Source organism: Arvicola amphibius, chromosome 10, assembly GCF_903992535.2.
Source record: "Arvicola amphibius chromosome 10, mArvAmp1.2, whole genome shotgun sequence".
Taxonomy (NCBI): Eukaryota; Metazoa; Chordata; class Mammalia; order Rodentia; family Cricetidae; genus Arvicola; species Arvicola amphibius.
Genome location: NC_052056.1, coordinates 34,915,366 through 34,929,353, shown reverse-complemented (window position 1 = coordinate 34,929,353; position 13,988 = coordinate 34,915,366). Strand labels below are relative to the sequence as shown.

At 32.5% G+C, this 13,988-nt stretch overlaps 1 protein-coding gene across 1 annotated transcript in view; it reads right to left on the bottom strand.

Moving 5' to 3' along the window:
- Positions 1 to 13,988, bottom strand: part of Epha6 (EPH receptor A6) — a 917,349-nt gene that overhangs the window by 902,912 nt on the left and 449 nt on the right. The gene's annotated exons all lie outside the window — the stretch shown is intronic.

Here is a 13,988-nt window from a genome sequence, read left to right as displayed (position 1 = left end):
GAAAAATAAATTTGAATGTATGGATATTTTCAACATTCTGCTTATTCGCTTTCTATACAACAACTTCAAAAAATGTTTACCATCAGGACATATTCTGAGGCATACTATATTAACTTACGGCCATAATATATGGAGAAAAATAAACTACAATGATGTGGGAAAGATTGCTACACATTAAACATCTCAGAAAAATGCACTGGGGTGTAGCTCAGTGGTTATAAGTATGTAAAAGTGAGGCCTTGTGTCCAGTCTCCTGCATGAGAAACAAAGACCTTGAAAATTAATTGAGGACAAGACCAATACAGATTGCTCTGTTGAAGTGTAATGTGGTCCAGCAAATGGAGTGTTGAGAAATGATTTTTAGGGAAGGAAACTTACTTTTCTATGGAAAGTAATCCTAAGACCCTATTCAAATTCTTAATTCTTCTTTCAACCATGTTTGTGCTTTATCCTTTCATGGATAGCATTCACAGAGATAAACAGCATTAAAAAACTGCATACATCTGCAAGGGTCCTTAGAGCAGAGCATTTTTATGGCTGAGCCGCATACAGAATTCTGTATAGTAAACACTTCAGCTGGGCTTTCTTCTCATTCCTACACCTATTAAAAGTCATTCTTTTCTTCCAGGGCTGGTAGCTAAGTGGATTTGAGTAGATTCAGATAGAACAGTAAGGAAGTAACCCCTCCTAAGAATAAGTTCCATTAGCTGTAATCCTGCCACTGAACTCTTGCTGTAGAGCTGACATCCACACATTAGATTTGAAGATTCAGTGATGGGCAAATGGCTATTTTATTTTCCCATTAACTACTGAATAATGTGTGCATGCATCCTTCAGAAGTGTATCTCAGTAGAACAAAAGTATTGAATAGAAAAATGTCAGGGTTTAAAACACTGTTGATGGTCAAAGAATAATACAATAGTAAAATAATCAGCAGCCAATTCAAGAAATTCTTGGAATTAATATAATACATAAACCAAGTGTATCAAGAATTGGAACCTAAAATCAGAAAGTTTATAATCATTTCAATTTCAGAACAACAGAGATTTTTAAAAATAGCCAAGTTATATAAACTATCCCCTGTTTTAACTTTGTACTAGAATACATTCATATTTCAAATGGACAGTTGATGAAAGTACTTCAAACAGCAGTCAAAGAACAGAGGTGGACAATGGGCCAGTCAATGGCAAATCTAGTGAAGAGGAAATTGATTATTTTTCCTCAGTTTTACAGGTTTCCTGGATTCTTCTGCTGTATTGAGAACAGATCTTTTCACTGAGACTGTGGTGAGTTTGGAAGATGGGTTAATTTGGAAGATGGGTTCCTTATCACAGGGTTTCTGTCTCTGTAGTGGAATTCACAAAATAGCACAAATAAGCATTTAAAGTATACGTGTCAAAACTCTGAAAACTTTTTTAGCTCAAAAACGCCTGGGCACATGAGACAACATAGAGGCATGCATATTCATCTGCTTTATTAACAGTTCATATTGTTTTACAATTAATTATTAAAATTCTACCAGTTATAAAATAAGATCACAATAATTTTGATTATTGGGAATAATTATATTCTTTATAAAAATGGAGGAGAATATAATGTTGGATTTGAAAAGAGGGAGTATTCTTGTAATTTATAAGCTAGACTGGGAGTTTTCAGTATTTTTTAACATTCTAAATGTACAAATCTAAATGTCAGCAGATAATCATGGGTAATCTTCAATTGATTTCTTCTGTACAAAATACCAAGTTCTGGCAGCAATTTCTACTTATTAGTGCTTCTAGAGGCATATTTTTCAAATACAAAATACAAAATTTATCAAATGATAAAATGATAAGTTAACTGTTTTTTTTTTTTTTTAGTTTTTTGTGTGTTTTTTGCTTTTGTCTTTGTTTTTCCAATACAGAGTTTCTCTGTGTAACAGTCCTAGTTGTCTTGAAAATAGCTGTGTAGATGAAGCTAGCCTCAAATTCATGGAGATCCACTTGCCTCGGCCTCCTGAGTGCTGGGATTAAAGGCATTGCTACCACCACCTGGCAATAAATTAATTCTTAAAAAAGTTAAAATGCCTGTAAATCGAATGTTCTAAGATACTGCTAAACATTAAATGCTTAATAATGTTATGAAAGAGAATGTAGCTATGAAGCAGCAAAAAGGAAAACATGAAAACAGGTTACAAGACTTTGAAGAATTAATTATTTGTTCCTGAGGCACAACCTCATCTGTAACCTAGGCTGGTAGTAAATTAGTTCCATTTTCCTGTCTCCACTACCAATAGTTGGGGTTAAACATTTAAACAAACATCTCTGGCTTGAAGAGATCTATTTGTTAAGCATGTGTGTGTTTGTGTATATAAAAAAGTAAAGTCTTATGGATGTTGAAATGCCTTCCTCTGTTGTTCTTCACCATCTTTCCTTCCTTTAATTCCCTCCCCTCATTACTTTACTCCTTTGGGCCGCCAGCGAGCGAGGCGAGCGAGCTGAGGAGCGAGCTATCGAGTAGCGAGGAGCAGCAGCGAGAGAGCGAGCGGAGCGAGCCAGCCAGCTATCGAGCGAGCTAGCGAGCGAGCGAGCGAGCGGAGCGAGGAGCGGCGAGCTAAGCGAGCGAAGCGAGCGAGCGACGAGGAAGCTAGCGAGGCTAGCTATCTATCTATCTATCTATCATCTATCTATCTATCTTCTATCATCTATCATCTATCTATCTATCTTCTATCTCTATCTATCTCTCTATCTATCTATCATCTATCTATCTATCTATCTATCATCTATCTATCTATCATCTATCGTCATGTTTCTTATTTTTCCTCCCTCCCTCCCGCCCTCCCTCCCTTCCTCTTTCTTTCTTTCTTTCTTTCTTTCTTTCTTTCTTTCTTTCTTTCTTTCTTTCTTTCTTTGTCATCAAGAGACAGGATCAGGTTTGAACCTGGAGCTCTCTATAAAGTGAGACCCATGATCTGTCTATCTCTGAGTCTTAGCACTGGAGTTATGGTTGGATGTACCACCAGATCTAGATTTTACATGGATTATACAGTCTTTAAACTCAGAGTCTTCACATTTGCTTGGAAGCATCTCCCCAGAAGTGAAGGGACATTTTTAAAATAAATTCCATACAATGAAAAAAAACATTCAGATAATGCCAATTACACAGTCATACAGAGAGATAGCCAAGGAACAGCCTGGTCTACATGTAACTTGCTAAAATATAAAATTTGTGTTTTTTTTTCTATTCTGAAATTAGTTCCAAAATTAAAATAAAAGCTATGAGAATTTAGATTTAAAATTTTAGAAAAATCAAATCATACCACATAGTAATAAACTCCACACTCAGGTTAAGCCACAGAACCATTTACATTGTAAAGCCTCTACTTTAAAGGTACAGTAAATTTTAATCTTTAACTGCTGACATGGTAACTCAAAATTGTTTAAAAATTGGATGCTTATAAAAGTTTTAGTTTAATTGTCTCATTTCAGGTAATGAATTTGAATATTCTGATTAATGAGTCACAACCCCATCCTTTACATAACAAGAATGCTTTATGAGTAAAATTTACATTATATAACTTCCCTTGACCTTTGCTATACATTCATATCTCTAGTGCACTGATGTCATGTAGACATCTGTTTTTATGGCAATGGACTTAGACTGAAGACAGACTTTATTCAAATAGTCACAAGCTTATGTCCAATAAATGATCAAGCCCCTATTAAATGACTCCATATTTTCACTGTCTTTGTATATTAATTTATATATCTTTGAGCACAGAACTTTTAATTTTTCTAAAGAGTTCAATCATTAGAACAGTTAAATACAGATACTTAGGTGTATATGTTGATGCTTACATATGTTTGTTGACTAAATCATTGGATGTATTTTAATTTCTGTGTCACCATCTTCCCTCATATACGTATGTGCACATGTACATGCCTGGTGTCTGCAGAGGTCAGGAGAGAATACTGGATCTACTTCAACTGGAGGTAAGGGTGATTTGCACCACTATGTGAGTGCAGAGAATAGAACTCAGGTTCTCTGAAAGAGAAGCTAGTTCTCTTAGCCAATGAGCTGTCTCTTTCATCTGGGTGAGGTAAATCTTAATTTCTCTGACTTTGGAGACTGGAGTACAAAGTTTACAGTCCCTGTACTCAGTTCCACAAAAAAGCATGGTGCAAATATTGTAATTTAAACTTGGATATGTACTTTTTAAAAAACTAACAAAACTCTCACAAAATATATGAATGTGTCTTAACTGCAGTATTTGTATCTAAGTAACAAAAAATTAAAGCATTATATATTTAAAGGTTGCTATGCATGCCAATAGACAATTACTCCAGAATCTCACAATAGAAATATATGCAAACTTCTGTCTTGGTAGCATTTTTAAATAAACAGTATCACTTAGCTTTAATAAGCCTATTAAAACTTTAAAATGCTAACACTTAAATTTTAATTTTAAAGTCACCATTTAAGCTAATAAAATTATTGAAAATTCCAGAAACAATATGCCAATCGAAAGATTTCTGGTCATAAACTGGTGAATGTTGTAACAATTCTTACACTTGTACTTTACACTAAACCAACCAGCAAAGTGTTATTTTAAGAAAGTGAATGTACCACATTTTGTCTAATCTAAGTTATTATAGAGCAACATTGTAAGACAATAAATTACTGCCTTCTTAGTAACTATAATTCTAGTACAGTCATAAAAATGACAATGATATTGGAGCTGCTAAATTGTACTTGTTTTAAAATCATGGTAGACAGTATTCTGTATTGAAAGCATGAAACTCCCAATATTTGGGGTTTGTTAAATAAAAAACAAGATCTCTTTAGGGCTATTTTTTCATTAAATGGAACATATGAAATAGTCAAGGCATTAGTGAACTTCCTCTACTAAATGCTGGTGTTAAATTAAAATATTCACAGATAGCATGACATTTTTCTTTCAAGGGAGCAAGTAGATCAGTACATAGAGACACATTTTCACATAGAAAGTGTTACAATCAGATTTGATTTTGAATAATCAGATCTAGCAGTTTCTTCAACTTTTAGTTATCACGCTTATTGGTGACTATTTTCACTCACAAGGTAAACACTAAGTACATTTTAATTTCAAAGAAATAAAGGATAAAACAAATTTATAACAGACATTTTTAACTAAGGTGATTTTCATTAGTAGACACTTTTATAGTTTCAGAAATGGAGGGTCATAGATTATAACATTTTATTCAGCATATGTCACTCCATGGAGAATCTATAACCAACAGGCTTATTTTCAGAGTGCCCTTAATCAGGCCAGGTCATTCGTTACTATTGCTCCAGTACCATGAGGTTAATTTAAGAGGGATGTGAGATATCATTTCTTAGATAATTTTTACAGTTAAAGTCTTTAATTATAGATCTAATTTAAATAATCCTTTGATATTAAAGTATCACAGTAACATTAAAGAAAATTCAAGGTCTCATAAATATGATACAACATGATTTTACTTGGAAGCATACAATCAGTTAATCTCCGTTCTCATTTGGAATATATCACACAAGACTTCTTACTCTCTAGATTACAATGGACTTTATTTTATTGATTTTCTTGAGCTATACATTTTTATGTTGCCATCCCTTCCTCCTCCCTCCTGTTCAACCCTCTCCCACTGAGCTGGAGTGATGGCTCAGCTGTTAAAGGCTAGGCTCACAACCAAAATACAATGGACTTTATTAATTCCATAAAAGAGAGTTACAATTACTATTGGCATCTAAATTTCCATATGTTGTTTACATTAATCATGGGCTCTGTAACTAAGAATTACAAGTATTCTTATTCTAGATGTTGGGCTCTAAGTACTGTAGATAATGTGTTTCTATTTGCTGTGCTTGTCTACCACAAAATCCAAGTTCCAGAATATAGCACATTTACTCTAGAGAGCACATAATTGACCTGGTATTAGCAGATGGATGCAGTAAATGAATTATGCATATTTGAGTAAAGTGCTTTTCATCACATACCTGTATTCATAATTTTATGAGAAATTACAAGAGACAATAACAGATTAAGTCATTTTATATCCCTCACGCCAATTTTTCAAGTCCATATTATACATCTCCAGGGATCAAAAATTTGACTCTAGCACATGAAAAAATTTAATGGAATGCAAGGAAGAGCAATTATTTCCAAGTATGTTCATCAAGTGCAGGTCAGCACACAGGCCAGCAGCTGAGGACTTGAGCAGTGTACTCAGAAACTAGCTGAAAATATTTTTCAGGATATGGGTTTAAAGCTTGCATTTTCACCCTACGTTTTTCTCCAAAGCTGAAACAAACAAACAAGCAAACAGACAAAAAAAATAACCCCACTGCTATCTGGAAGTAAAAATTTACATTTCACATAACAAATTTACATTTTACCTAACAAATTGCCATTTTAAATTAAATATCCTTTTAAATGAACACACAAGAGTAAACAGCTTAATAGCCTGTCAATGAAAGCTCGCTTCAATATCAGTCTATAGAAAGTCATAAATTTGTGATATATTTAAGTTTTATTTGCATAAACACTGTAAGCTTGAAAATTAATTTTCTGTATTTTTATATAATTGAATTAAGCACATATATAGCTATAAAATTAAAAGTAGGATATCTTAAGAAATAATACAGCTCACAAACTGCTGATAGAATTTGATTATTCTGCTTTATTACAGAGTCTCATTTACAATGAAAGGTGTGAAACTAACATCATCAAATCTCTTAAAATTAAGTAAAAAGTTCCTAAAGCAATATCATACACTTTGTAATAGGATTTTAGGAAACTCCCTAAATTTGGTTGTCATCATTGCAGTAACAGCAACTCATATGATCCCTGACACTTTATATATTGAGTTTATTGCATGATTTAGTTATTAAACATTGACATAAATTACTCTAAAATGATAGATTAAGTTTTCAGAAAATGGTAGACATTTTTTATTTGAACATCAACCAATAGATGTACATGTAATTTTATGTATGTGTCATATGATATATACATCATATGACAAACATGATTTGATAGTATGTTCCAGATTTTTGATTCAAATATTGAGAAAGCAAAATTTTCTGCCAAATTTGGGGACAGGTTAAACATTTGTACTGGTTCAGATATTCCAATATGCTACGTGGTCCTGCATCCTTTATATATAGCAAGGACACTGCCTATCAAGTAGCAGGTCTTTAGGAAATATGGTGAAAAGAATAAATGTTGAAATTTTTAGAACATATATATTTAAAGACTGAAATTGTGTATCATATAAGAAGCCATGTTGTTTATTCAAAAGGAATAATTCTTTCAGTCATTCTATAAAGATTTACTATATGTGACTGTATTTTAAAATATCACAAATATTTAAAGTTCACAATATGAATTTTAAAATAGACATCAAATATATTGAAGTGTTTAAATCAGAAATTTTCTGCTTTCTATTTTTGTTTGTCCTTAAATAAATGTTTATGGGCTCTTTTACTAACATATGATTTTAGTAGATTTTTTAATGACCTTTTAGAAGGCATCTAACATTAAAAGGTAAGTAACAGCTCAGGAAAGTTTTGAGTTATGTAAAATTTACTGAATGGTCTTCCGTTGTCCCTGTTCCCATATATCATATAACTTTAAATTCCTTTTTCCAGATCTTAAACACTGTCTTCACAAGTGGTTGTTTTTTTTTTTTTATTTTTACTCAACTTTTTTATTTATACTCAATGCAGAGAAGAGATTCATGGAGAATATTTCAAAATATTATGTGTCTTTTTATGTGCAATATTAGCTGATATTTTCATTTTTAAAACAGTATTAAAACACACAGATGCATTTAAAAACAACTCTATTGCTTTTCATTCCCTAAACTTAGACTGTAAAACTATGTAGATGTTTGACCCATGTAGATGACCAAACCTATGTGAATCATCATCTACTCTCTCTCTCTCTCTCTCTCTCTCTCTCTCTCTCTCTCTCTCTCTCTCTCTCTCTCTCTCTCTCTCTCTCTCACACACACACACAAACCCACACACACACAGACACGCACACACACAAATAACTACAAACAGAATGCTGTGGTGAAGACACACACACACACACACACACACACACACAAATAACTACAAACAATGCTGTGGTGAAGGGAAAGAATAAGGACATTGCATTTGATCTATCAGCATCATGTACAGTATTCTGAAACAGGAAAATCTTACTAAGATTAGATAAAACTTTCAAATGAGAGACACAGAAAGTCTTTTACATAAAGGCCTTATCACCAAATCCATTAATACATTTACTTATATCATTATGCAATCTATAAATAAATCAAAAATATATTTATATCATTTTGCAATTTTATGATAATTGTCTTAGGGAGGTTGTTTTGCTTATACTTTCATATCATTGTTTGTCTGAAGGAAATTAGGACAGGAACACAAACTGGACAGGAACTTTGAGGCAGAGGCTGACGCAGAGGCGGTGGAGGAGTGCTACTTAGTCTCATTTGAATCCTTTGATACTAGTCAGTTTAAACTGGAAAGCATGGGAAATGAGTTACATACTTTTGTGGGGTAGTTTTGTTTTTATGAGTTCCCTTCACCCACTGATTATGAATAATCACAAATTAAGACCATTTAATAGGGTATGATACAATATATAATTCAGATTCTCAAAAAATCAGTATGCTGAATATAACTATATTTATTTCTTTGTAGGAATAATGTTTTTCCAATATTTAACTCTTCCATACCTATTTGCTTCTTTCTGTCTCTATTACCAGTGCTCTAGGCCAGGCTTTCCTAGGTATTCTCCTGAAAAATAGCCAGACTCCTGTTTCTACTCTTTCAAACCTCCAGCCAGCTCTCTCCACTTGAGATGGACCCAAGTTCCCTTACCATCCATTTTATCTGAGATAATATTAAAGCCTGGCTTCTTACCATGATTTCATTTTCTATTCATTAATTCTGTTTGCCGTCTTTCAAGCTACACTATTTCGACTTCTTTCTTTGTTCAGTAAGCTCCAGTCATGGTGGACTCAGTTCTTCACATTTGTGGAGCACAGTTCTTCAAAAACGATTTCCCTCTAGCATAAGTGTACTTCTTGTTCAGAACAAGTTGTTTGTTTTTCTTTCCTGAGGATGAGGCTTAAATTACACCTCAACACAGGCCCTTTTCAACAGCCTCATTTAAAACAATGCATTTGTCCTATGTCTTTTTATTTTGATGCTTTAGTTGCTTTGTCTCACTCTTTTTTCTTTCTTTTTGTGTTTGTTTGTTTTTACTATTTAACAGATTGTACGGGAGAACATAATATGTTCACCACCTCCACTTTTTATTTTTTGTTTTGTTTTATTATTTTTGTTTCTATATAGTGTTTACTATTTTTTGAAAGTTGGCTGTTTTTAAAACTAATTTACTATTACTTTTATTATGTGTATATGTCTGGATATGTGTATGTGTGCACATGTAGGTGGGTGGCCAAGGTGGTCAACAGAATAATCCCAGTGGATATGCAATCACATGCGGTTGTAAGTCAACAAATATAGGTGATAGAAAAGAAAGTCCTATCCTTTACCATGAACTCTCTATCCCCGAGCCATCTCTTCAGTCACGAAATTTTACATTCTAGAAACAATATTCAAAATAGTCAAGATAAAGCAGTGATAAAAGCAATATATTTTTCAAATTTAACATTAATGTTACATAATTAATATATGTAAATATTAAGTTTATTCAATTGTTGTAGACATGTTTATTAATTTGGTATTCTTATTTAGTTAAATGATTGGCAAACACACATCATTTTCATTATTTAGCTATGCTTATGTCTACCAAGATTAGACTGCCAAGAAATTTTAAACCAAAGGAAGGAGACATCCATGAATTTTGCACTGTAGTTGAGTTTCAAGTAGAACTTTTTTTTTCTATTTACAACAAATGGAATATATAGTAGAAAACTTGGATGGGAGGACAGAAAAGTGGTTGTTGCAACTGTGTAAGAGAGAAAAATTTTGTAGTTAAATATAAAAGATGGTGCAATAGAGAATGACTTTGTTGTCAAATGCAAGATTTGTTATGAAGTCTCCTGGACACAAAGGTTCTATTATATACTTAATTTTTTTTATATCTATAAAAAGAACATTTTCTCCATTTGAAAATCAACAGTATGTTATATTAGTATTTAATAATTTTATTTGTTACTTCTAAAGTATATAACTTTAATGAACATGTTACTATTTTTCCATAAGATTTTCAGATATAGTTAATTTGTAACTTAGAGCAAATAATATACAGAATCTGATGAGCACACTGGAACCAGTAAAAATATTTTATTTTTTTGTATTGCATGTTTTCCTAATAACTTCACAACCTGAACTTCCTAATTATAATAAAAACAAATTATTGATTTTACATATACTTATGTCAAAAGAGGACATATAATAATAATCTCAAACAACCCTACAACTACAAATAGTTTATCTGGGGAAAATAGTTACTATTTTGAAGAATCTTACAAAAATATTTTTGGTAAATTATCTAATTTTAAAAACTATATTAATTAATTTCTTGTATTTCTTTAGTTTTAACAATTTATGAATAATGTTTCTGATATTGCAACTAATTTTAGATGATTTATTTTAGGGAGATATTTTCTCTTTAACATGTTTACTTATATTTACATACGGCTTCAGATTTCGTGGTATCATTTACCATAATAAATAAAAAAAACACCTCGGACCATGGAATCCTTACTTGTATATTTGTTCAGTATTGTCTAATAACAAATCATATCACACAATAGATATACCACATAATAGTGATAAACCCACTGCTTTATCTAGTTGAACCAGTTGTCTTAATGAATTTTTTTGTATGCAATTGATTATTTTTATAACATGAGCACCCTAACAGATGCATCAACTATAACTCAGACTCTATGGTACCCTGCTAAGGAAGAGTAAACGGTAACTATTATAATTGTTACACATGAAGTTAGATTAGGTTTTCTATTTACTAGTAAGGGGATGCAAGGTTATACATCTTCAGAGATTAAAATATGAGTTTAAATAAAATATACCAATACCTCAATGATTCAAAATACTGTGATTCAAAATATACAAGTGGAAATAATGGCATATGAGAAACAGTCTATCAGAACTTGTGCGTCTACTTAATCAGAGGAAGTGATATGGGAGGCACCATTCCTTTCACATTGATTCAAAGAGCTTTGGGAAATAGAGAGAAAGTCAATCTAATCTATTTATCTTTACAGCACACAGTTTTACATGCAGTACAAAGACGAGAAGCCTTGTCTATAGTGAGCTTCCCCTTAGACCATCCTGAGAGGAAGGTAGCCCACTTTTTGTCAGCATCATTATTTGACCCTGTCTTAGTGTAGAAGATTAGGGATGGGGTAGGAGGTCAAAGGGTGAATGCAGTGTATTCATCCATGAAGGATTTTATATATAATCATTTGGCAAAAATAGACACAGAGCAATGATATTTCATTTTGTCACTGCCCTTAATCAAGAAGGAAGGTTATAGAAAAATGAAAAATTGTTCCATATAAAATAGCAGGTTTCAAAAAATAATAAAATTATAAGCAATATGAAAAGAATCTTCAAAAACTAAGTGTTAATCACATCTCTGACATTTATTTTTATATATTATAATTAAATGCAAATTTTACTTGAGTCTTTTCTCTTTTCATATAATCTGTCACATTCTACCTTTTAGATAGAAAAGCACTAATGTTCAGCTTGCTGTCTCATAATAAAATTACAAATTAAGAAATATTCCTCTAAAATATCAGATAAGTAATCTATAGAAGACTGATGATTTATTATTAGTTTGCCTGATTATTTTAGTATTCTCTCAATCTGTGATGTTAAACCTATAATTATCACAGTATGACAAATAACCATTTATTACTGCTGAAAATGTGACCATAGTTTGTAACTTTGTATTGGAGAACAGACTCAATTTTATCAAACTTTATTTTGGCTACTGATAATTTCATATTTGCATTTTTAGTATATTAACACAAATTTAAATTAAAAGTCTTATTGAGTGATATTTAATGGTCCTTTTAAGTTGATAGGATAGCTGGAAAATACTCCCAAGCACTATGTTACACAAATTGAAACTAACAATAAGGTCCATAGGTTTTCTATTTACTCTAGGTTAAAAAAAATCATTAGAAAGAATGAGAAATTCATTAATAGAAAGAAAAAATCAATCTAAGAGGTTAGAAACACCTCCACTAGTTTTTTGCATTTGATATAAATGTTCATAAAGTCATAGTTGAGTATGACCTGCTTTAGTAGAATGTCACTTTAGTTTTGGGATATTCATATGTGTTTTATATATCTGAATAAAGCCAGGGTCTAGGTCTGGTGCTGACTTACATAGGTACTATAGATATTAACTATTCAGGAAAATTCAGCCTGCAATCACTTCAAACTTTGTAGTGAACATGAATCTCAAACTTCATACACTTTTCATTTGCATAGACAACAATATTGGTATTATATACATATCTGACTTCCTCATTTTTAAGAATTGTTTTCCTTCCAAATAAATGGTCAAGTAAATAACTATATATCATTTTCACAGTCATTTTATTTCCACACAAGTAAACTAAACTACATCTGAGCACTTAATAACAATAATCCTTGAAGACGGATGAGGGACACATCTGAAACTATACCTCTGTGCGTGTACGGCATTAGAGCTGCTGTCACCTACATGACATGTCAATGTTACAGGAAATATATATGTCAAATAATAAATAATTGTGATTGCATATTCTTGAGAGAAAAAATAATGAGCAAAACATACCAATAATATTACTTATAACAGGAATATCTGAATATTTTCTGAATGACTGCTTCATTTCTCGATAAAGTAATATGGCCACATACACATTTAGGACAAAAGTCAGGCTTTGGTCTTTGGCTTGCCTTCTCTCTCAACCTCCTATCAAAGACAAAGTCCACTCTCTCATCTGACCTCTATTTGTACTTTCAGAAATTGTTCTCTTGACCATTACGCATGTATCTTACATGTTAAATGGCAAGTGTAATTGATCAAAAGTGCATTAGACTTGAAGTCTGTGTACAGTGTCTTTGTTAACAGGTGACATCTTGGCGATCCTCACCATGTCAGTGAGAGCATCCAGACAGGTATTGCTAGAAAACTTTTATGGTTGTTTGATACTTAGCGTGAAAGCTATATAGGACATGCAGATGATGTTTTTCTATATCCTTAAACATTCATAGCAAAAATCTGAAGAGATATATTTCATGAAAAATTTGAGTAAAAGGAAAAAAATACTCAAATATTTTACATGCTTTTCATCATTTTCCCCCACACAGTATCTGCCTTCACTTTTCCACTACCCCATTGCTAAAAATCCTCTAAATATCCGATAACAACTAGACTTTATGAATAGGATATTCATAACTTGGAATTTCAGATTTAGCACTCACTCATTTGCCCAGGTCTCTCAAAAATAGAAACAGTAACACAGCTATGTGAGCATCTGTTGCAAGAATAATTTGAAGAAGTGAATGGTTGACAAAGTTAAGAAACTGAGTAAGGTCTACCCACAGTTACAAGAGAAAACAGGTTGATCATTGGTTACAGGTGTATAGGTACAGCCAGAGTCATGACCTTTCTGTCAAGATGCTATAAAGGAAAATCCACACACTGCTGTTTTGAGAAAAATTCTCCAAGAAGCATTTAGGTCTGTGCCACATACTTTGACCTCCAGTGAGGACTGCACAATCAGAAACAATGAGACAAATGCCACTAAGCCACCAATGTGCTGAGGAGGCTCAAGCACTGGAAAGAATTTTAGATAGAAAGGAAGAGAGCTCCAGGGGCAGCTGAATCCAGGCAATGCAATCAGGGCTCTCAGATTAGGAAACATCCTAGGCATCACAGCATGGCGAGTCCAGAGGAGCTGACCCAGGCACAAAGTTACCTGCAA